Source organism: Drosophila willistoni (genome assembly GCF_018902025.1).
Source record: "Drosophila willistoni isolate 14030-0811.24 chromosome XR unlocalized genomic scaffold, UCI_dwil_1.1 Seg105, whole genome shotgun sequence".
NCBI lineage: Eukaryota > Metazoa > Arthropoda > Insecta > Diptera > Drosophilidae > Drosophila > Drosophila willistoni.
Genome location: NW_025814054.1, coordinates 2372872 through 2393593, shown reverse-complemented (window position 1 = coordinate 2393593; position 20722 = coordinate 2372872).

Genomic DNA, 20722 nt, shown 5'->3' with positions numbered 1-20722 from the left:
TCTCACATCCTCGCACCCTCAGCCATTCAGTCAGCCAGCCAGCCAGCCAGCCAGCCAGCCAGTCATTCACATTTAACAATGGCAGTATATATAATTTAATAAATAGTTGCAGTTGACAGATTTCAAGTGGAAATGGCTGTAGTTGTGAGGAGGGAAAATAACAAAAACAACATCAACAAATGCTGGCAATGGCTCTATAAAGTAATATATACATACATCCATCCAAGTGTCTGTGTGTGTGTGTGTGTGTGTGTGACTCTGTGTGTATGACGACAAGTGCAAAAGTGTGCACAAGAAGTGGCATAAAAAATAAACTAAAAAAACCATGAACACACTAAAAGAATAAAACTCTCAAGATTCCATTGTCAATTCGAATTCTTAATGATCTATCGGAGTAGCCAAAAAAAAAAGTTGCTTATATGTATATCTAAAACGTAAGTTTTCTTTACTGTTTTACAACTGATTCAAGAAATTATTAATCATAATGGCAAACGTTGTCGAGGATCCTGCTTAACTTATTATTTGTTGCATACTTTTTAGGGTATTTAAATCCTAACAAACATTAGAGACCTGTAGTCAATATATTCATCTATATACAAAGGCCTGGTGCCTAAAAATCAGGTATGGGAAAGCCAATAGCCCCGAGGAACCGAAACTTTTAAAAGCCGACAAAATATTAATACGATTTTTAAATCTCTGCAATCGATATGCTGCCTGATAAATTATTGTTCATCTAACTTGAATAAACGTAATTACCGACGAACGAACGAGACTAAAAAGAGGCTAAAACTTCAATAAACTTTAATGAAAACTTGTAAAAATCAGTAATTTAACAAAAAATATAAGACTTATGTAAAATATCGTTACATATAATATATTTGATAGCTATATTGAATCAACATCTCAAAAGGATGACATAAAAGAAATAAACTTATTAATCTTAAAATATAAATGTGACTAATCTGATAAGAAGTTAGCACATAGAAACATGATGAATATGAATATTTATGTAGCATAGAATAACTGTGAGAAATAGTAACAATGGATGAAAGGAAAAACCTTTAAAGGACTATTTTATTCTTTATTAAGCAAAGGTCGTTTCATTTACAAACACAAACCGAAGCATATCGATAGTTCACGGTCAACAAAGTTGATCTTAAAGACCATATACTCTTAGACAGGATAGTGTAATGAGTATAAACAAGAGATGAAGGCAAAATCTATATATGGATGCTTCTACTTTTGCCATTTAATGCAAACTGGTAACATAGTATCGGCGGTATTGGCGGCTCTTAGTATGAGTGTCTGTTGTTTGTTAGAGTTCCTTTCTCTACAACCACACGCACACACACTCACACTGACACACACACACTACAAACACTAGAAATGTCAAATGTTTTGCCTCAACATGCTGTAGGAGTAGCAACAGCAACACCAGCAAGAACAACAACAACAACAACAATAACTATGTTGACAGCAGCAGTCACAAACATTTGTCGTGTTTGCCTAGTCGGTTCTTTTTTTTTTATGTGCCACCTCATTCCTCCTAGCCCCCTCCCTCAAATATATATTTCCATTCCCCCGCAATATAAGCAGCTACATAGTACGAGACTGGGGAGAATAGGGCAGAGAAACATCAAGTTAAATTCAATCAGTGCGTACAACTTGGCGGCGGCGGCGGCCACTTGGCCACTTGGCGATGCTGTTTGTAGTTCGCCTTATTTGTTGGTTGATTGCAGCTTTGCCGTGTGGTCGGTTTAACCGTTGAACTGATATGTAATTGGAATTGCAACATTGGCGGCCATCTCTCGGCGGCATTATTAAGTCATAAAACTCAATTTAATGTCATTTAACAGGATGCACTTAACAGTAATCGCATACAAGGATGCGGATGCGGACGTGGACGTGTTAAGGCAATATATTTTTTTGTTAAAGCAATTTTTCCCAAGCATAAATTGAGCCGCTGATTTAATATGCAGAGCATATACATATATATACACATTTCTCTGCTGATTTATATGCATCCTGTTGCTTGTCAACGATGCCGCTGACGTTGACGCCAACTTAGTCGCCGACGCATATGGCGAAAGGGACAGGTGATGTTGCAGGATGGGAAATAAAGGTTGCAATTCAACATTTCCTGTGTATATGGCCTTTTAAAGTTTGACAATGTAACAAGTTTATGGATGAAGCTTCTCGCTCTCTCCCTATCTCTCTCTTTCTCTTTCTCTTCCTCTGTTATTTCCTGTCTGCCTCTTTGTGTGTGACGTGTTACCGGATTCTTGTTGTTTGCCACATCAACCCATTTATCCTTATAAGTTGGAAAGTTATGACTGGGGGAACATAAGAGAGATGAACACGTTCCTTATACACTGTCATAAGGCATATTAGCGTAAAATGTGATTATGGCTAAAAGATTAAGGACATTCAAATGTTTCAGAAATGTTTTGTTAACTTGGAATGGTTTAGTTTGCTTCAATCTCTTGGAGTTTTCTTACTAGCAATTGATAGTGGTTTATTATTAAGCATTAGGTAAGAACATTACAAATCATTACAAGTGCTTATATTTTACCATTGCAACACTAAAGTATTCGGCAACCTACAACTAGTGATGGCATATAAAAATCACTATTCGATCGAAGAAACATTAAAATAATCGATCAATCCAGCGATTTTTATAATTTAGTTAGATTTTGAATATTTTAAACTTTATCTGTAAGGCAAATGCCATTTGATAGCAATATCAATATAAAAATGACATTGAGAAGCACTAAAAATTATGCATTATATTCCTCTTTTCAGTGCAATGTGCACTTCCTTTGAAAAAAAAAAGGCAGTCCTGAAAGGATTATTGGTATATAGAATTCAACTTTCAGGCTTTTGATAGTTTAGCTAATTCCTTTTTTTATGTAAAATGTATTTTTTGATACAAAAATATTGTATACCATGAGGCGATTATTAAGGGCATTAAGCCATGAATGATTCTATTAATCGAAAGTCATTTTCGTAAGGTTGAAATAATCGACTATTCTGTATCATATGATTAATCGTGCCATTCCTACACACATACAACTGTTACCTTTTCTTTATCTTTTTAACACTTGGACAAGTTCTAGGACTTTTGCTCTAATTTAGAAATCTTTATAGCAATAAAATTGAGAGAGTATCCATTAATCTGACATGGCTTTTTTGCAATTGATCTCAATTATTTCAGTTCGTTCTCGTTGACTTTCATTTTGGTTTGATTCTAAAAACTATAAAATTCGACGAGATATTCGAAAACTTTTTTTGTGTTAAAAGAGCGAGAGGAGATTGGGAAATTGGGAAAAAGCCAGAAGAGAAAATTTACACATAACCCAATTGATTCATACTTTTAAAGCAAATCAATGTTAACCACTGACTCACCTCTTATCCAATAATTGAAGGTCACCAATTACAGTAGTTGGCTATATTTTGCCTTTTGGTTACAGACTTTAAAATCTCTCGAAAAGAAAAGCAAGACAAATTGCAAAATAAAGATATTTTTACATACGGAAATACAATTGTAATATTTCTGTATAAGAAAATAGACTTTTTAAAGTCAGCTATAACGAAAACGACAACCAGTTTCAAAATTTTCACATTTATCATAAAATCCAAATTCGCTTAAATTGCATTTATTTTTTTTTTTGTTCACCTTTTGGACGGAAAGTTTTATTTACCCGAGCGTTCGAGCGTTTCTTATATCAGCTAATTTTTTTCTTTCTGTTCTGTCAGAAGCAGATGCTTCTGCTGTTATATGATATATTATATGTAGGTACTATATTCAAAATACATACCTTCATGTATACAAATATATGTATGTATGTATGTATGTATGTGTGTGTGTGTGTTATATAGGGTGCTATTGTATGCTTCATTGCCTAAAATCCAAAAAACAAAATGAAACCAAAAACAATATTTTTGCAATGCGTGTTGCGTTTTTGTGTGTCCTTTGTATATCCGCATACTCAATTCTATACGCAAACGGAGACACACACACACACCCATTTGTATGTATGTATGTATGTACATACAGGAATTTATGACACTTGGATCACGTAGCCTTTGGCTGCTCATTCTATTGCCCTTTATCTACCATCGCGCTCCGTTTTACCCACATACATATGTAAGCCTTTAGGGCTAAGTCTGAGCTGGGTGAATGGGTGAGGCGAGTGGGGAGAGGGGAGAGGGCAAAGACAACAAATTGACTGTAAATATGCTTACGATTGCTGTGCTGCCACTGTTGTTGTTGTTGTTGTTGTTGTTGATGTTGTCCTACTGTTTTTGTGGCGTTGTAAAATTTTGCGAGCTGCGTCAAAATGTCAGCAATGCAGGACAGAGACTTTGTTGTTGCTGTTTGCTAGTGTTGTTTTTTTTTTCGTTTTTGTTGTTGCCCAAAGTTGTTATCCAGTTTGTTTGAGCAAAATATTTTACACCATCGCGCGGCTGAAAATAATTAAGTTTCTGATTCATGTGGACACCAGACAAAGGCGCGCTAACCACTTCTGGCAGACGCCATGGCCAGCAAGGACATGCACAAAAGGATTGCAGCTTGCTGTTTCTGTAGACTCGCTCATTTTTCTGCTGCCTGCTGCTATTCTCTGTGTTAATGTGTGTTATTTTTGTTGTTGGCCATATTTTCACATTAAGCCGGCGATTTATGTTGCATGAAAGGAGCAAACAAACAAACAAACAAGCCGCAGACACGGCTTTGCCCAGTAAAACCGAACGAAGCGTGCAATCGTAGTTTGCCTTGGCTAGGCTTATCCTTTAACTGTAGCTTTACCTTCTGCACGGCTGGATGAATTCTCTTACACACCCACACAGACACCCACAAATATACATTTAAACATATCAACTGTGCTGCAATATGGCCCAACAATTCGGGCTGCACTTTGTAGCAGTTGCCTTTTCCTTTGCCATTGCCATTGCCATTCCTTTTGCTGCTGTTGTTGTCAGGGTAATTATGCGCTTCTTAAAAATAAATTAATGGCCAAGCCAAAGTGTAAAAATGGCCAAGAGCGAATGGCCAAGCGGGTGGCCAGTGAACGAAAATCAGCAGGTATGTAGTTACTTAGCCCATTGAAGGCTCCTGCAGATGGCCTTTTAATTAATTAAACATCATGAGTTGGCATATTTAAGTCAGAACCAAACAAAGAAACAAAAAAAAAAAACATGTTAAATAAAAGTAGCTTATCGAAGATTCTATATCCTATAGCATTGGAATCAAATGAAACAACCATCGGTCATCTAGAGCCAACCTATAGCGAAAATTTTACAATTGTTGGTATATATGTATGTACATTTGGCTTATTCTATTTGGTAGCAGAACTACACACTGCGGGTTATTAGAAAAAATCATTAACAAGAAGGGGTATTATCGATAAGGACATAGCCAATAAAGGGTTTCGCACAGCTTGAACAATATTTAAGTAGTTTCTAATTACGTTTTAATTATCTGTAAATGGCAGCAGCAAGAAATAACAATTAGTTGAACTTCTTTTTTTTATAGCTGCACCCTGAAATTCTCAATTCTCATTAATTCCAAGATACGTATGAGATAAAGGTAATTTAGTTTTTTATTTGTGTAAAAGCTTTTTGTTGTTCTTGCAAAAAACACAAATTTTCCTTTTGTTGTTTCCAAGATTCTAATGATTTAGCTAACTGATATCTAGGTATCCCTTTCCACAAAAAGAGCCGTCGTCTTTATCTTGGAATCATACCATTTAATTGTTTCGATAATTGGGAAAATGTAATTTGCTAGTGAAGTGAAGGCACAATTAATTATTTATCAATTAGATGCTTAAGCATACGTTTCAATTGTATTGAAAATTGAATTTCGATTAATTGAATCATAATCAATTAATGGCTCAAATAATCGCCTTATAGTATGCATCACTTTCTTTAAAAGAAAAGAAAAAGCTAAACTGTTACAAAAATGAAAGCCTAGAAAGATGGGAAAATGACTCACACATAAACGGCGGAGAAAGTCCGCTAATACTTTTCAGGACGTGCTCAACTTTGAGTTCCTTTTTAAAAAAAGGAACTTCCGTAGAATCTCTTTTTTTCTAAAGCAAGTAGTCGTTCAACTTAAAACCGTTTATTTAATCATACTTCGATTAAACGCAATTAATATTCACTCACTTTCGATTAATCGATATGTTTGAATAATCGACGATAATGGTTTTTATTTGCTTTCACTATCCATAGCTCAAAACAACTCCCAAGTTAGGTTACAGAATACATTTTGCCCTATTAAAATTCCTCCTCAATGCGAAGACAAACTGTTTTTTCGTAGAGAGCAAATTAATGTTGAGATAGTAACTAAAAGTTAGTAGTGACAGTTGACAGTTGACAGTGTAGTTTGTCTTTAATTAAATGCATTAAATGAATTCTCTAGACAGCTTTTCTCATTTGAATTTAACGCAAAGCTAATTTGTTCATTACCTTATGGTAGGCAATTGGGCTATGTAATTTGAGAAATTTCAATAAACAATTATAATTAGCAAACAAGCTCACACTGCGTATACGCAATGTAAAACTTTTGGGCAATTTTGTTGCTTGTTACTTGTGGGGCACGTATAATATTTTGATTTACAACATAATGGGCAATTTTTAATTACTTTTAGCAAGCATTATTAATAAATTTTGAGAGCAATGCGCACGCTATATGTATTTACCTATACATATATAAAAATTATGATTTAATGCATTTCACATTTCATTGAATTTTCGGTGAACAGCAAACAAAAAAAAAAGAAGAAAAAAAACGTGCAAAAGACTTTCCAACTAATTGAATTGAAAAATATTCATGAACAGAAACTCAATCGTTTCAAATAGCCGCAATTCCGCAGGGTAAATATACTTTTTAAAACGCGTGTGCACGCTTCTGATGTGTTTGTGTGTGTGTGTTTGTGTGTAAATATAGAAAATTTATCCATTTTGGCAATTTATTTTAATTCCCTAAAATGGTTGCTAATCATGGCAACAGCCCGTTCGTATGCAGTTTGTGTGGTGGTGTTGGTGAGGTTGCATTTTTTATTGTTGCTCAGTTGCATTAGCTGTGGGTCAAGTCCTGCATATTACATGACTTGCCAAATAAAATGCTTTTTAGACATTTCAGATTTTCATCATACAAATACTCATATGTGTAACAGATAAACCGCAAAAAAAAAAGGAAACGAAAAACAGGAAACATCGATTTATAATGCTTAGTGAAGTATAAAGATCATGATGATGAATAATTTAATTGCAACGCAACCAAAATGAGTACGATGCTTGATGCTTTTCTTACCCCCAAGCGTTAAATCGGGTTAAACGGCTCTATAAACGAAAGCCAAATAAAATTTATACCCATCGGCATTCAAATGAAATTTCAAAGAAACAAAAAACACTAAAGAAAAATGAATAAAACACACCGTAGCAACAGCAGGAACACAGGCTAAAAGATGAGCTTTATGAGCCACTAAAACTTTAATACAGACAATATTATCAACAAAGTCATAAAAGTAAAACAATACAGCAACAGGAACAGGAAAAACAAAGGCTGGCCACATCAAACGCAACTCACTAATCTATACGGATTCACAATGGTGTCTCGCAGGCATCCCCCCCCCCTATCACTTACCCCTCTCTCTTTACATTACTTTGGATTATGTTAGCAATGTTTTTAAATTAAATATTTTTTAACTTTTGGTTTTTTGCGTGTCTTCTATTGTTTTGATACCGCCAACTAAAAACGAACATGACCCAAAGTTTCCATTGAAGAAAACCTCACCAAAGTCCATAGAGAAATGAAATAGGTTTCTATTGTTTCATCAGAACTGCAATTTTTACTCTCCTTCTAAAAAAATAAAATAATTATTCGCATATGTCACAGAAATCTCTACATTCTCTTCGATTGCAGCTGTTTTTTATACGTTTTTGAACACTTGAATTTGAATTAACATTTATAAAAAATTTAACTTTCAATTATGTATGTATATCTTTTGATCATTTTATTTACAGTTTTGCTTTGTTTTCCCAAACAAAGTTCAAATTAATTAAATTTTTATTTTACCATATACATTTTTTCTAAAGAAAATTCTTTTAATCTTAAACAATTTTTTATTTTTAAGGCGAGATAAATTTAAATTATTTGCATTTGTCTATTGTTTCTTCTTCTAATTTTTGTAGGTCAATTAAAGTGAAACGCTTTGACTTACTTTTTAATGGGTGAACAGGTTCATTTATTCACTCACTCATTTGCTTACTTTGTGACTCATTTGATTAGTTGACTCAATTGATCAGTCTGTACTGTCTTTATAGTTTTCTGTGGTCCCTTATCAGTTTTTATCCTCTGGTGAAAGGGAATTTTTAAATGTAGTCGATAGTATGCAATGATTAAACAATTTAATTAGTCACAAATTAAGAACTAAAGATATGGACCTTTAACTTGTTTTAATTAAAACGAAAAAAGAAACTTTTTTAGAAAAAGCACATTTAAAAATTAAAAGAATATTTTTCTTTCCATAAACAATTAAGATAAGTGGCCAGTGACTCTAGTTCATGTACTTATCTAGATTTTGTGTAAGAAAAACTCACTCACTGAGTGAGTGAATGACTAAGCCAAGTGAATCATTGAATGACTGAGTCAGTGCTCAAGTAAGTGTGTTAAAAAGGACCAAGTTTGTCCATCCATTAGAGATACTACATACTAGAACATACTAGTTCCAGTATGTAAGGTTTGTAAGGGCAATTTAACAAATTAAAAACTTACAAAGGCATATAATCACCCAGCTGAAATAGTCCCGATCCTTTTGTTATTAATATGCATTTGAATAATTTCTTATCATACTACCAAAATGCGACGGCTGATGCAATTATTTTTAAAAATTGTAAATTGACTGCCTAATTGTGTACCAATTTTAGTTTAATATTAAACCATTAACTATGTTTAGTTGGTCTTCTCCTTAAGGGACACGCTTTAATAGATTTAAATCTACACAAATACACTTGTATATAGAATAAGAAAATGCCCAAGGCCCTGTCCCTAATTTATCGTGAACCCGGACAACTGTGTCTGACACCACAAGAGTATACGATGTTTTTTTCTAAGAGGGATTCTACCGAATTGAGCCACCATCAGAGACGGAATATACAAGGGTATACAAATTTTGGGATCGTCCCTCTGATGCTTTTAGCCCTTCTCATTTCAAGTAGGCCAAAACGACAAACTGGCAAATGTTGCATAAATTAAAACTGGATGGCATTCGGGTCTCGGCGGGAGGTCGTGGGGGTTATGGGGGTTGACTTGTTTAGAAACATGAAAAACAATTGCGATGTGTAACATTTTAAATGGCTCTGAGTTTGAGTTTCAGTTTCAGTTTCAGTTTTTGAGTGACGTTTTGGAGCATGCTTTAAATTATGATTAAAATATGGGAATTAAATTGTTTTCGCGTTTTAGCCTTCATACAGGGAAAATTAATGGAAACTGAGCGAACTTCAAATTATGTTTTTCTTGTAAATACTCTGTTCGACACTGACAAACTACTCGTATAAATGTTGTGTATACATATACATGTATATATGTATGTACGTGTGTGTGTTTGTTGCTGTTGTCTTTTGGCTATGATAATTTGTTATCTTACCATTTATTTTCAGCTCTATAATGAATTAGGGCTGCTTGCCAGCGTGTATATTTAATTTTTCAATTATTATGTGTTTGTGTTTGCATTGGCTGCCAAAAAGGTAAGGCAACAATTTGCGGTCTCTCGTGGCCTTTTTTTATGGCATTTTTATTGCGAACATACATACACAAACACATACATACATGTATGTAAGACAGATACAGGGTGCTTTCATTAAGAACCAATTTTTCTGTATTGCAGCAGAAAGCAGCATATACACACAAGGCCATAATAATATTTAATGTAATCTAATTTAAATTTAACATATCAACATCATAATCAAAGGTGATTTCTTGTCATTCCTCTATTAGTAAGTTTTATCTAAATTTAATTACAAGACTTTTTTCTTGAAATATTCTTTCCTTGTGATATCTATATTCATTTGCAGCATCTACATACAACACAGCATATTTAAATTTCGATTTGTGGACCGATTCTTAAAAAAAAAACTATACTATATATTATTTTTTGACGGAGCCAGTAGAGATTTAAATTATTCATTGCAAATTAGGCTTATTCATCAGACATGCTGTTGTGCAGTGTTTTTTTTTAAAGCTCTCTGTATATCAGAATTAAGTCACTAAATAAATGAATTATTTTATACTATATATGATGCATTGTTAATACTTCAGCTTAATCTATAGTTTCGTCCAAAGAAATTGGTCTAAAAGCACTTGTAAAGCTTTAAATTTGCGCCTGTTTCTTAAAAACGGCTTTTAAAAACATTTAACCATAAAAAGTAATGGTTATTTCAATAAAAGCTACTTAAATTTATATACTATGTATGTATTTATATGCCATTCATTCACGTTGGTCATTTCCAACGTTCAAAAAATTTAAAGAATTCTTTTAAACTATGCTATTTACAAAATGATAAAATGTTTTCTTAACTAAAAATTTACCTTTCTCAACAAAAATGGAAAAAATTTGTTACCCCTTTTCCTGAGAAATGTACTTATCTAATATCTAAAAACAATTTAACACCAATACATTTAAAACAGGATCATGAATAAAAATGACAGGGCTTTGACTTCTATTATACAGTGGCATATAGCTTATATATATTACCACATATTTCAAAATTTAAGTTAGTATAGCTTTTTCCCAATGGTAAATTTAACAAAAAGAATCGGTAGCAATCAGAAATATTTGGTTATGTTTAAACTTAAGGATACAATCTTCATTTATAATCTGTTATTTAAATTTCAAGATGTATGTAACAAAATCCAAAGAAAATATAACACTTCCATGTCACATGTTATTTTATTATATTTGATCTAAATGCATTATTATTTTGATCCAAAACTGTTTTATCCAGTTTTAACCAATTTCTTGTCAATTTCTTGGTGATTCGATAGATGAGCATCAAATTTTCAACAATATGTAATTTCTTATTGTTCTTTAAAACAGTAATTAATCCAATGAAATATCACCAGCCCTCAAGTAGAGCGAGTTACAATAAAAAACGATAGTTTTATGAACAATGATATAAGTTGGTCGGTGCCATGGCTAACTTGGTAAACAACTATTTTAAATAAATTGATAAGAGAATAATGTGAGTTGGTGAGGTTTTTTTTCCAAATTACTAAGCCGAAAGGGGTCCGGGCAAAAATGTAAACTAATAGGTACTACACGAGTCTACGTAACAAATTTGGTGACTAGATCTTGTAGTCCCTAAGAACGGGCAGGGCTTGATCGAATCTGCTGTTGATGCTGATCAAGGTTATGCATACATACATACACATACATTCACTTTATATGGTCGAAAAAGCGTTCTTTCTTGTTACCTTAATAGACAATTTCACCCTAAGGTATAAAAATAAAGTTCTAATAAAAGAGAACAATTTTAATAAATAAATAGTTGTAGTTCATCGTATGAAACACCCTGTTCACATCCATAGATACAAATTATGTTTGAGGTGTGTGGGCAAGCTTGTATGTATGTGCGTGTTTGTGTGTGTGTTCATGTGTGTGTGTACTGTGATGACAGGCCACCAAAGACGAGGACAACTTAATAAACAAACAAACACTAGAAAGGAAAATGGGGCAATAACTTAAATGGCAAAAACTACAAACACTTTTCCGATAGTTGACAATTTTTCTTCGTACTTTCCTTTTATCGTTTCGTCTCCTTATTTTTTTTTTTTGTGCTGTGCTGTTTTACTCCTTATGAGTTTTAGAATAGTTGCAAGAGGCCAACTTGAAGTGCAGCAACTTCACTGAACATAAACTTTCAACATAAACTTAGCATAGCTAACGATTTTTATTTGAGAAAATAGAAATTGACATGGCAAATATTTCAAGCAACTTTTCTTTGATTGTCCTCATGTGTATTTACAACTGCACTTTTGCCTAATACCAAGGATTAACAACATCAATAGAAATGTCAAAAAGGATCAACCTCTCAAGCGGGCCCATGACTAAAGTTAAGTTCCCTTTGAAACTTAGTTGATTTAAGCCACCACCAAAGATATCAGGCACACTTATGCCTAAGCTAACACTTTGAATGCATAGATCGTCATTTAAAATTCATGCCTCCTTTTTATGGTCTCCCACAGGGCTAATTGGCCCACAATTGGGTTAGATTCCTCATAAAATTTGGAAATACTTCTTCTTCTGAGGAGCATATCAAACGACTGGGGGGGAAAGCCACTCAGACTATTCAATTAAGTTGAAATGCTAACCTCAAACCCAACCGATTTATGGCTACTTGTAAATGCAGTTACATTTGTTGCTGCAAAACCAACTTACCTATAAATGTATATATATACATTGTATATTAGTCTGTCACTTTTTATATGACGCCATTGTCTGCCATCCCCATCCTCATGCACATCCCCTTCCTCTCCGTCCCCGGTTTGCCCTTTTGAACACCCCCATACTCTCAACGGTTTGTCGCCACTTTGCGCTCAAGTAAATAAACAGCGAAAAGTTGTATAAAGTGAATTTTTATCAGCTTCAGTAGCAAATAGACAAAATAAATTCTTGGCAAACGCCCCCGAACGTTTACTACTACTTTCGGAGTTTTTTTTTTGTTCTCTCTCTCTCTCTCTTTCTTTTGTTGTTGTTGTTGTTATTGTATGTATTAGTCAGTTTTTGAAAAATTGAAATTTTTAATGCCCTTGCATATGAATGGATTTGTTGTTGTCTATTGCGACGTCGCTTGGCCATTAAAACATTTGCCGTAGAGAAGGAGAAGATAAACAAAAGTTGAAGAAAAAAAAATACATACATATGTACATAAAATAGCTAAAGATATATCTACCTATCTATCTATCTTTGTATGTATGTATGTATGTATAGTCCATTATGCATGTTTAAATAGACGCAGCAGCATTTTACTTTGTATACCCTCTATCCATAGAGATAGATAAGGTATTTACGTATTAATCACTATTGAAAGTACACAGATTCTTTAGCAGAATCAACATTGAAAAGTCCATATTAAAAAGAAACTAACTGTTCTTTCATTTAAAGTTAGAAATAGGAGAGAGAGGGAGAAGGTGGGCAACTAGAATACCAAGCAAGAAAATGAAAATTACCAAGTTAATGAAACAGTGTTTAAGAGAAAGCAAGAGATATACGGACAAAGGACCCACCAAGTAAATGAAGTTGAGAATGAGAAAGAGATAGAGGGAGAGAGAGAGGGAGACAGACTACTTACTATGCACTTCATGTCATCTGATCTGTGCTTAGTTCATGGAGTTGGCAACTCATAAAAAGGAAACAAATTTTCGAAAACAAAGCAAAAAAAAAAAAGGAACCAACAGACAAAGGATACAACAAAACAAGGTGAATCAGTCTAGCATATTCTGTATAAAACAACAAACAAAAGTTATTTTTAATTTGCTAAATGCTGGAATAAATAGGGTATCGCCAAGGGGTAGCAAACAAACTCATATGATTCACTTACTGACGTTCAATTTTAATGGTTCAATTTTTATTACAAAATAGTGCAGATCAATGAATCAACAAATATAAAAACATACATCATAATATCCTTCGTATTTAACCAATTGATGAGCCTAGACATTTATAAATATAGTCGTAGTAGCAAGAATTTTTGGCTTGTTATTTTATCAGCTCTAGTTTGGGGGTTTTTTTTTCGTTAAGCTTTGTGGCTTAAGTGATTTCGGGCGAGGCATTTTCATTAAAGCCAACTTGATTTAGTTGTCTATGCGACTGCAGCTGTTGGTGGAAAGAGAGCAGAGCAGGGGAAGAAAAACTTTTCAGAAACTTGCCAAAAAGCGCGCAGTGCCAGGAGAAAGTTTCTTTCTTTTTTTTGTTTTGGTTTTTTTTTTTTTTTTTTTGATTTTTTGGCCAACTGACAATACGTACATAGTTTCCATGTTGTTGCAAATTTTTGGTATTTGGCTTCTTGTTTCGTTTTGCATTTCGATTGCAGTGAACAACAGAACAAAACCAAAACAGAACTGAACCGAACCGAACTGAACCGGCCTTGACAGCAATTTGACAGACATAAACAAAAGAAAAATCAGAGCAACGGAAAAATTGTGGAAAACTGCACGCCCTATCCTTGCAACGAAAGAAAAAAAACAAACCGACGAATGAAATTTCATATGATCACAATTATGCTCAGTTCAAAAGTTATATCCGAAAATCATATCATCCTCTATTTTAATCGTTGCCATTCAAATTTTGATCTGGCATCCAAATATTTGATTCTACATATTCTAAACATTGTCATTTTCAAAACTTGACGATTTTAAGAAGTTTTAGAATTTCATTATCTTCTTTAAAACATTTAGAATATACAGCGAGATTTTCAAATTTTTGACTTGCCTGTTCATTATGTCTTCCTGATGCTTCGCAGTTTTTTTTCTGAACTTCATTCTAGAAATTGGTACTTAAGACTTAAGACATACAAAAAACTTTTATTTGGGTCCCGCAAAAAAAATGGTTTGTTGGCAAGGGGACGCTGACGATCTGAAGGGATTGGAAACAAAGACCCCTGTACGTCGAGATAGTAACCTTTTTTTTTAATTTCCCCCGTAAATCTCTAAAATGGCAGTTAACCTGCCCACAAAAAAAGTTTTACAGGACGACGATCCGAGCGATCCATACAAACGAAATCAATTATGACCCGACATAAACTTCCCAGGACCAAGTCTTTTTTCTGTGGCTCCCTTGTGCTACATATTTGCGTGACTAATCGTTTTTCTAAATTTAAAAAAATCTCAATTTTTTTCTGTCAGTTTGAAGAGCATCTACAGAGTCAACTGATGTGTGAGAGACACGTTGTGAGCGCGCCGGAAACTAGGCTACAACAAGAACAATTAGTTCAGAGCCAAAAAAGAAAAACTTCTTCAACCATAAGTTTCCAGGGGCAACAAAACCGATTTCTGTCGCATTTATTAATGCCTTGGGAGTGCAAAGTACTTGACTTTAGTTGCTTCTTCTTCTTGTATGTATGTACGTATGTATGTGTGTGTGTGGTATATGTAATTGTTGTTGCTATTGCTGTCGTTGTGGGTAAAGAAATTTACAAGAGTCTAGCCACTAAATTAAATGTAGACGGTAAAGACAATTATTTTATCATTCGTTGTTGTCTCATATACATACATACATGTACAAGTACACATAGGCATAGATGTGTATGTATGTATGTATATATGTATGTATGTATGCGTAAGGCAAACTTTACTGAAAAAGAAAGTTTTCCTCTTTACAGCCGCTTAGATGAGGTGCTGGATGGTTGGTGGGACAACCTGACTGCTGCTTGATATTTGCCCTGTCTTAGTGTATAAGTATGATATTAAGTATACGCCACCGATACGGCACCCAAGCAAATGCTTTACATTTATTTACTTGTCGATGGGCATATTAAATTTCCCTTCCTTCCCCCTTGCCATCTCTCTCTCTCTCTCTCTCTCTCTCTCTCACTCTGCTCGACTCCTATTTGTGGCTCTTTCCTCTTGGCTTTGTTCTTCAATTGACAAAAGTTTAATGTTGCTTTCAAGGCCTAGGCCTCAAATTGCTTATGTTTTCTTTATGGAAGGGATGGTGAATGAAATGAAAGGAGCTGGGGGAGGGGACTTGAAATTGAATTAAATTTTGTGTGTTTTGATTGAAGCATAAATAAATTGATTAAATTCTATGCCTTAACAAATTGTTGTTCCCTCAGCTAATAGAAATATGTTGAATACACATTGAAAGGCATTTGAAAAATGCAATTTGATATTTGCTATAGACAAAACGGAATGCTTGTACCGAGCCGGGCCCGGCCGGGCCGTGCCGTGCCGTGTTTTGATTTCGTTTAGTTTCAACAGGTTCAGTTGCCTGGGCAATCGCCTCAACGGAACTTGACCTTGTCAATGCGTCTTTATTGATTCAATTTCAATCATAAGTAAAAATAACTGCAGCTTGTTTCCTTCTTCTCTATTCTATGTACACGTAGATGTCTATGTAAATGACTGCCCCCACCCTACCCTACCCCCAACCGCATGGCCACTACTCTCAATGCCATGGCTGGAACAATTCTAACGAATGAACTGGCCCTGCCATGAGTTGTTCTCTGCACTTGGTGATTATTGAGCTTGTAGTGGATAATTTCCAATTGTGGTTGATGTTTGACTGCAAGGAGGAGAAGTCATAGATAAGCATCACATAAAAAAAGAGAAAAAAAAAACAGAGACTTACTATATATAGATATGGACTCATAGCTTAAAGCGATTTCAAGTACGGTTTAGTAGTCACTAAAGATTTCATTGTTATTATAGGTCGTAGGTCGACTCGAAATGCTTTTCGAACTTGTTCAGAAATAGCATTGTTAAAATTTTTTTATTTGTTTTTCTTTTCAAATAGACGCATCATCAGCTGACTTTTAAGTAAACAGACGATTCAAACGTATTTATAAATCGATAAAAAAATTTTATTTCACTAGAGAGATCAAAATGAAATGCAAAAAATTAATCATTTATAAATATTTTTCATTTTTTTTTTTTTGCTTTTCAAAGTTTATAGAACAAAATACTTGAAATAAGAGCTACGAAAGCTTTGAAATTTGAATTAGTATCAGCAATTGGTACGCCAAATATTACCGGACTGACATTTAATTGAGACCTTTTGAAGTATGATTTGCTTAGCTTTAATTTTTTTAAATATATTTCTTTATTTTTGTAATAAGTTTTGTTAAAAAGCATGTTCTATCTTAATGCTTTAATTAGCACGATTTCAGGAGTTCAGAATCGAATCTTAATTTTAAATACTTTGTTCACTTTGGAGGGCAATTTTTAAGGAACTGCTGCCGTAGAGATTGAAATGAAGGCATCCTTCCAAAACTAGACTAATTCTAATTCGCTGATTTTTTCAAAGCTAGTAATTAGCTTTCTGCTAATGGCAGGGGAGGTACTTTAAAATGTCTAACAATTGTTTAAGTAACCCACTTAAAAGTCATAGTGGTAAATCAATTTCTGGAAAATTCGCTTAAGTTTACTTGTAGCAAGTCTCAATCTGTTTGAGTTATCCCACAAAACATTGAACACAATTTAAATTATCTTAGCATGAGAGAAAGCATTTCTTTTTTTTTTGCATTTGATGAAAATGATTACAAGAAAGGGAAAAATACTTACATCGAAATTATAATTAACTATTTTAATTATTTTGAGACTATTCCAGTGGGAGAATTGCGACGAGGCAAGTCGAGAGCAACGCTTTAATAGCATTATCAACTATTCCTTTCGTTTAGCTTATTATCATCGTCGTCGGTTGGGTAAAAATATGCGGGCTATTTTTTCTTTTTGTTTTTCTTACTCTTATCCTGGCAGGTAGCACAGAGTCAATGCTCCGAGCTTGAGGCTTTGACCATTGGCCATTGGCCACCAGGCCACCAGCTAGCATAATGCGTCAAAATACCTAATTAAGAAACTGCAGTAGTCGCCATTTGGTAATTTTTTTTTTCTCGTTGTTGTGCTCCGATTATAGTGGGCTTTGGCTTGCGTGTGCTAAGCTCTGACCAGGCAGGCAGGCAGGCATTCATTTAATTATGACACACACACACATACACATACAGTTACATTCCGCACATACCAAAGGCGTGTCCTGCGGCGCTGAAAAGCAGACTAAAGGTTTTCTTTTTCTCCCACACCCTCGATCCATCCATCTCTTTGTGGCCAAATAGTTTGGCCGAAAAAAACAAAAAAAAAAAATTAAACAGCAACAAGAACGGCAAAAAGAACAATTTGTGTCACGTCACATTCACGTTCCCCAGAAACTAATTAAGAACTTGATAAAGTCTGAAGCCAGTCAATGAAATTTGACGCAGCATTTCTTTAGCTTAGATTAAAAATAAACGCCACTAAATGTGTAATTTTAATGGAACGGGATCAATGGGACCACAGGAGCCTGTTGCTACGTACAAGAAAGACAAAGAAAGAGAGAGGAGAGAGAGAGAGAGAGAGAGCTACTACCCAAACCTATTTTTAAGCCAATCTGGGGTCAAGCACATCGTCACCTGGCCAGACTGAACCCTTTTGGCATATATATTTTAAAACGTAAAATTTATTTACGTTACTAAGCCAAAAAAAGAAAGAAAGCAACTTACAATAAAAATGAAAACGACTTTGAGTTACTCTGCAGTAAACAATTTATATTGAAATTGATAAGAACTACTTTGATCTAGCTGATCTAGCATATTAAGAGATGACATCAAAAAATCTCTAGATGACTCTAACCCGTTTAGTCAGAAAGTAATAAGTAAACAAGAGAAGAGTTATCTATGACCGCGCTTAACAAAGTTTTGTTTGTTATTCTTGTGTTTTTTTTGGTGGCGGATTCAGCGAGGCTGCAGTAATGTGAATTGATTTTCATTTCAGCCGCCAATAAACTCGTCCGCTTAACTTCTTCTCATAGGTTTAGCTATCTACAACCACCCTACACCAACTCAACTCAAACCAAACCACTCCACCCCAGCCCGCTCATCCATCCATCCATCTAGCTTTCTATGCTTCATCAATGGTCGGGACGGGTCGAGGCTGTAAAATTTGGAACTTGGAAAGCCTGATAGAACATTTCCGCCTAAATACTTAAGGAAAATTCTTGATTTGATTTGGCCGCGTGAAAACTTTTTAATTAATTGGCTCGGCTGGCCGGTTTGCAGTTGCCGTTTCTGTTGCAGTCATGGCAACCAACAACAACGGATGTGGTTGCTTTTGGGTTTCGAATCAAATAGACAATGTGGCTGAATCCGAGGATGAGGATGTGCGATGTGGTTGTTGTCAGTGAGTGGATCTTGACTTGGTCTCGCGTCATTTCGCTTTTCGGCCCAAATGTCAAACGTGACCCAAAAGTTGTTTGCTCTCTTCCCCGGATTCGGACGTGACAGTAATAGGTCATGCTCGATTCGATTCGATTTTAGGAGAAAACAAACTTTGTTTTATTTGATATTGATTTGATATTTTTTATTTTTTTTTTTTTCAAGTTTTACAATTTGTTTTGTATTTTTCTTTTTTTTTTTATCACATAAATTTCTCCTACGTTTTATTTTTGTTCGTTTGTTTGTTTGTTTATTCTCTTTGTCTTCTTGTTGTTTGTTTAAGTTGTAAAGATTTATATTTTACAAATGTTGTAAATTTTCATTTGATCAGTTTTAAATTGTTTTTGGTTATTTGTTAGAATTTGAACATTGTCATATAACTTACGTTTTTCTCAATTCATTTCCTTGGAAAATTTGTTTGTGTTTCTTTAAAAACTTGATTGCAATCAATTAGGAAAATTGCCTTTAAGAACCTTTTACTTTGGGCGAAAACCAAATTTACATCCTGCCATTTTACACTCAATTTTCCTAATCGAATTACCACAAAATTTTGTCTTCTTCTTGATGATGTTGTTGTTGTTGTCGTTGTCGACTTAAAGCGACCACATGAAATGTTATTTAATTTAAATTTCTTTTCTAATAAAAATTAATTCAATTAAAACTTTGCACCTTTTCAGTTCAAAACTTCAAAAAAAGGACCACATAGTCGATAAGAGGCGCGCGCGCGCCTAAAATTTTGATACACGGAGATGACAATGCGTCGTATACGCAATTTCCTTCCGTACAGAGTCGCGTTCTATCGGCTACTGAACGAACGAAAACGAAAATGAAAACAGAAGAACAGAAACAGAAACAGAGATAGAAGCAGAGGCAGAGGCCGAGGCAACAGAAACAGAAATCGAAACCAAAAACTGGCGGCAACGAGACTTGAAAGAAGCAACAAGCGGCCCAGGAGCGGATTTATATACTCCACTTGGCGCCACTCATAAATCGTCTGTGCTATCACTCCATATATATACTTATAAACATATTTATTTATAGCCATTAGACAATGACATCATCTTAGTGTTAGACGTACAATTAAAATGTCTGCATAATTAAACAATCCTACTGTGATTGTGAGATTCAAGCGTTTATCTTTTTGGCATTTTTATCTCCATCGGCCGTGTTCAACGTGGACCTATGGCAACCACCTGTTAGCTTTACAGCTGCGCACTGTTAGCTAACAGTTATTTCGAATGGCTCGGATTATGGTTAACCAAGCGAAGCTTTTTGCGTTTGCATTGCCGCATTACTCATACGCCCCGTATCCCAACAGCAGTAATGCCAGCAGCAGTTTTTTTTTGCTATTGTTGTCTCATTATTGTTATTAAAACATAGCCAGGCGGCATAATAAAATTGCTGTTATATATCGCCAATAAATATATCAATCAAAATAACATACAATTTGCATAAACGAAAAGTGACAATTGTCACGTTACATTTGGGCCAACTTAAATTGCATTTTACGACGACTTTCAGTCAGTAAATATTAAATATTATTGTATCCATAGACATGTATGTATGTACAACTTTCTAAAAGAGTTTCATAGATAGGTAGATAGATTGAGAGGCATATTGAGGTCTGAAATATATTCTCTATATTAATTAACATTTTCTTAAATAATTAACAAGTTACTGTGGGAAAACTTTAACTATAATTATTAATGATAATGCCGAAATGTATCGAAATTCAAACAGCAGATCAAAATGTAAATGA